The sequence below is a fragment of the Borostomias antarcticus genome, assembly GCF_949987555.1.
Source record: "Borostomias antarcticus genome assembly, chromosome: 11".
Taxonomy (NCBI): Eukaryota; Metazoa; Chordata; class Actinopteri; order Stomiiformes; family Stomiidae; genus Borostomias; species Borostomias antarcticus.
In genome coordinates, this window is record NC_140244.1 from 16,782,264 (window position 1) to 16,787,688 (window position 5,425).

Here is a 5,425-nt window from a genome sequence, read left to right on the forward strand (position 1 = left end):
TAGCACATGAAGTGGACAATGCATCAGTGCTTCTTTACTTCTTTAATACAGTGTCTCTTGTCATTATTTGCTATGAACGTATAGGACAAGTGCCAACAAGTTGAAGAATTCCATTGAACTGGGTTGCTACCATATTAACTCTGCGACATATTTGTATTTTATAAAAATAAAAAATAAAAAAAAAGTTTTTTTCATAAACGCGGTTACAAAAAACAATCGCGGTCAGAAATAATAATCGCGGTTTGACGATTATGTAATAATCGTTACAGCCCTACTGGAACGCGCCATTAACTTATCAGGGATACCTCAGAACCAGTTAGACATTTTTCTAACCTGGTTCCATGACCTGCTGGCACTGAGAGAACACACACACACACACTTCTACAAGACTAGAACACACACTCCTTCTAGGGTTCTATTTTGGGTTCTAGCTGTGTATAGATTGTCCAGTGATCGCGTTACCAAGTTTGTTATTGCACTCTCTGCTCTGTTCCCTAACCCCCCCCCCCCCCCCCACCACCACCACCACACACACACACAGACACACACACACAAATGCACGCACGCACACACACACACACACACGCACGTACACACTCTCAGCACAGCTCTCAGCACCTCCTCTCACCAACACCTCCCTGCTGACAGGACATGTCAGTTGTGTGTGTTGACAAAATATGGACACTTATTTTCCTACTCTGGAACTACAGTGGCTCCTTGGAATAATATGGCATGAGGGTGGGAGGGGGGGGGTGTTTGGAGGTGGGGGGGTGGTTAGGAGGTGGGGGTGTGGTTAGAAGGTGGGTTGAGGGATGGGATACAGGATGAGGAGGGGGTACGGGATGAGGATGGGGAAGGAGGGGTGGTTGTGAGGGCGGGGTCACCTCCTGCTCTTAAAGCCTTGTTGTTGTTGTTGTTATTGTTGATGTCAGGAGGCTAACCCACTTTAACCGTGGTAGGATGTGTGATTCTAACTTTGTACAACTAATTCATCCATTATTACAGCCCTGTGAAATCAAGTGTGTGTGTGTGTGTGTAATTGGATAAATGGGAATGTGTTGAGTGTGGCGGCACCATAGGTGTCGCAGGGAGATGAATCACACACACAGGGACACACACACGCATGCATGTATGCACACACACACACACACACACACACACACACACAGGACACAGCAAGGAGATGGATCAGGCTCTAGCTCCATCTACTACAGCTGTTTCCTGGGTTAATGACTCAAGGCTCCCACAGAGTCGGGCGGAACGTAACTGGAACGGACTCCGCAGAGGTCCGCGCGGACTCAAAGCGCACGTCTGCAGGGTACGTCCTCAACGTTTCTAACGCGCGGACGTCCACGTCGCGCACCGGTGTCACACAAAGCGTGTGTCACACGCAGCCTTTTGGGAAATGAAGTAAACTGGCATGACAAGTGTAGGAAATTGTTACGCGGTGGTACGCTCGACTATGGAACCTTTAACGACTGCGGACAGGCCGTGCGGGGTCCAGTCCACTCACAGTACACCCGACTCTGTGGGAGCCTTTAGGCTCTGGAGAGTTCTGAAACCGGTGCTCTACCCCTCAACACACACACACACGCACACATACGTAATTTCCATCACATCTAAACAAGGGCAGCGTGATGTTTTCTCTCATCCTCACGAAGAGGCAATTTCTCAGATTATTTCCAGAATGTTCCGTGGTCATGTGTGAGCGATCCGCCCTGCTGCTTACTAATAAACACACACACGTTAGACATACACACACACACACACACTGAGAGAGAGAGGGAGAGAGAGGGAGAGAGAGGGAGAGAGAGAGGGGGGGGGGGGAGAGAGGGAGAGAGAACCAGAGGAGAGAGAGAGAGGGAGAGAGAGAGGGAGAGAGAGAGAGAGAGAGAGAGAGAGGGAGAGAGAGAGAGGGAGAGAGGGAGAGAGGGAGAGAGAGAGAAAGAGAGAGGGAGAGAGAGCCAGAGGGAGAGAGAGAGAGAGGGAGAGAGAGAGAGAGAGAGAGAGAGGGAGAGAGATAGAGGGAGAGAGCGAGAGGGAGAGCGAGAGAGAGAGGAGAGACAGAGAGAGAGGGAGAGAGAGAGGGAGGGAGAGAGAGAGGGAGAGAGAGAGAGAGAGAGGGAGAGAGAGGGAGAGAGAGAGGGAGATAAAGAGAGAGAGGGAGAGAGAGAGAGGGAGAGAGAGAGAAACTTGTCCAGAAAGGTTGTCCCTCTCTCTCAATCTCTCCCCCTCTCTCTCTCTCTCTCTGGGACTCACTGATGGAGGGTTCAGACACTCAACACTACCAGGACAGAAGAAGAAGCGCTCCAACTACACTGACAGACTGACAATTGACAGACGTGGAATGGAGGGAGGGATGGAGAAAGAGAGAGAGAGAAAGAGAGAGAGAAAGATCTGCACATTCCAGTCCAGAGTTGAAATCCTCCCTGCAGAGTTGTGTTGACTGCGCTGACGTTAAGCTGACAGTCTAGTGTTGGACACACTCCAGCTCGTCAACGTGTGTGTGGAGGATGGAACTGCACTCAAACCGCCCCATAGAACAGTCTCTCTCTCCTTCTCTCGTTCCCTCCCTCCCTCCTCTCTCTCTCTCCCGCTCTCTCTCTCTCTCTCTCCCTCTCTCTCTCTCCCTCTCTCTCTCTCTCTCTCTCCCCCTCACATTCTTTGTAAACATCTTTCTTTTCATGTATTCACAGAATGGACCCAAGTCTCAGTCTCAAGTCTCTGTCTCCTGACCCCTCACTGTCATGGCTACAACTCACAGTGCAGGACCTCGGGTCAGCTGGACACACACACACACACACACACTCACACACACACACACACACACACACACACACACACACACACACACACACTCACACACACACACACACACACACACACACACACACACAAACAGGATTTGGGACAGGGTTCGCTGTTATGTCTAAACTCTGACCTTAGCATGGGTCGATCTCTCAGGTGTCCAGATGGATCACCAGGACGACCCGGGTTGAAGGACCTGCCCTTAAACACACACACACACACACACAGCGCTCCCTGCCTTGCACTCTACATCATCACAATCCTGAACCAGTCCACCATATTGATCTGGTCAAAGCTTCCCTGTAGAGCACTGTAGCCCGCAACACACACACACACACACACACACACACACACACACACACACACACACACCACATTCTGAGTGCCACCCACCAGCTTCGAACATTGCTGCAACAAACACAGCACAGCTGCTGGACAGAGCAGAGCTCCAACTAGACATCCAGAATAGAGATGGAATAGAAAGAAAGAAAGAAAGAAAGAAAGAAAGAAAGAAAGAAAGAAAGAAAGAAAGAAAGAAAGAAAGAAAGAAAGAAAGAAAGAAAGCTCAATCAGAGAATGGAATGTTGAGGTAGCGTCATGGTGAGTCCGGCTCCGCTGGTCTGGCCGTGCCCCCCCCCCCCCCCCCGTTTCCTGCCTCCTCTCCCACTCCACTCTGCAGGGGACTGCTGCTGGTCACTCACATGTTTTAAACATCAGGACCACCAGCCAGCCTGACTGACTGACTGGCTGGCTGGCTGACTGACTGACTGACTGCAGTCTCTGGCCTACTCCCTCTCTTCCTCTCTCTCTCCCCCCCCCCCTCTCTCTCCCTCTCTCTCTCTCCCTCTCCCCCCCCTCTCCCCCCCGCCTCCTCGCTCTCCCTCTCTCTCTCTCCCCTCCTCGCTCTCCCTCTCTCTCTCTCCCTCTCTCTCTCCTCTCTCCCCCCCCCCCCTCTCTCTCCCCCCCTCTCTCTCTCTCTCCCTCGCTCTCTCCCTCTTTCACTCCCCCTCGATTTCTCCTCTCCACTCCTCCCAGTCCAACAGTCAGGGTGTAGACAGAGGTGATAATGTCATGCCACCATTTCAGGGTCATCCTCTTATGTATCTCCATTCACCATCTACTGTCATCTGCTATTCACCATCTGCTGTCATCTACTACTGTCCATCGACTATGTCATCTGCAACAATCCCCCAGAATTCACCGTGCCTGTCACGGTCCAATAGCTACCACAGCGCCCTCTGCTGGCCGGTGGCAGAGTGAGGCACTATGTCGCGCAGGTTACTCCCTGTTCAGATGAATAACTGAAACCACATGCTTTATAAAACGACCATAAAATCCAGTTAGGCTGAAGGCGGGCTGGGTTCACCCTCAGTCATAAATCACTCCTCATCTACAGAATGGCTGTGTTGTATTAGAGCAGCAGTGGCACAGCAGCTGCACATCTACGTTAGGAGGTCAACACACCCCTTCCCTCCCTCGGTTTGAGCCATTAGTGTCGGGGTTCTCATCACCACAGAGGAGGTTCAGGGGTTCTCCTTCTGGACCCTTACCTCCTGCATCCATCAGCTGGTGAATCGTCCATCAGCTGGTAAATCGTCCATCAGCTGGTGAATCCTCCATCACCTGGTGAATCATCCTTCAGCAGGTACATCATTCATCAGCTGGTGAATCATCCATCAACTGGTAAATCATCCATCAGCAGGTAAATCCGGCTGAAATCATATCAAACTTTATTTGTATAGCGCATTTCATAGATAGAGGCAACACAATGCGCTTTCCAGAGAGCAATTGACATGGACATGGATCCCACCCCTACATATTCCAAAAGGAAGCAAAAGACCAGTTCACCCAGGGGCCGAAAAAGTGAGCTGTAAAAGTTCTTCCCTGACCTCTCTCAATGAGATTGAGCAAGATCCTGGAAAATGTTTGTCTATTGGCTAAGAACTTTTACAGAGCAATAAACATGGGATAAAGACTTCATAGGAGAAGCTCCAATGGAGAGTGCCTGTCAACAGAACAGGAGAGGGCCGAGGCTCCACATTTGCAGACCTGCTTCACTTCTGGAGCTGCATTCTCCTTCCTTCCTTCCCTCCCTCCCTCCTTCCTTCCCTCCCTCCCTCCCTCCCTTCCTTCCTCAGAGTAATCTGTGATCGTCTCAGAGAGCTGAAGGAAGGCCAGTGTAACAATGCTATCAGAATGACCCCAATTGCCATGCTACAAACAGATATGGGATTACAAACTGCTTAAAAGATCTTCTACTGCCCCCTAGTGCTCATACACAGTGGCACACTCCTCCAAATGAACAGGAAACACGAATTCTATTAAACATTAAGCATGTTTTATTCCTGTAAGTCAATGAACATGAGGTAACCGTGATAGTGTCTTTCTTACAGGGAAGTGTCCATCGAATAAAAGCACCATTAATTCAACTACTAACAGAAGACATGTAGCATCTCTGTGTGGTCTGCATGCTCCAAGCATGCACATATGTGTGTGTGTGTGCATGGTGTGTGTGTGTGTGTGTGTGTGTGTGTGTGTGTGTGTGTGTGTGTGTGTGTGTGTGTGTGTGTGTGCATGGTGTGTGTGTTTGTGTGTGTGTGTGTGTGTCTCCCGGGTC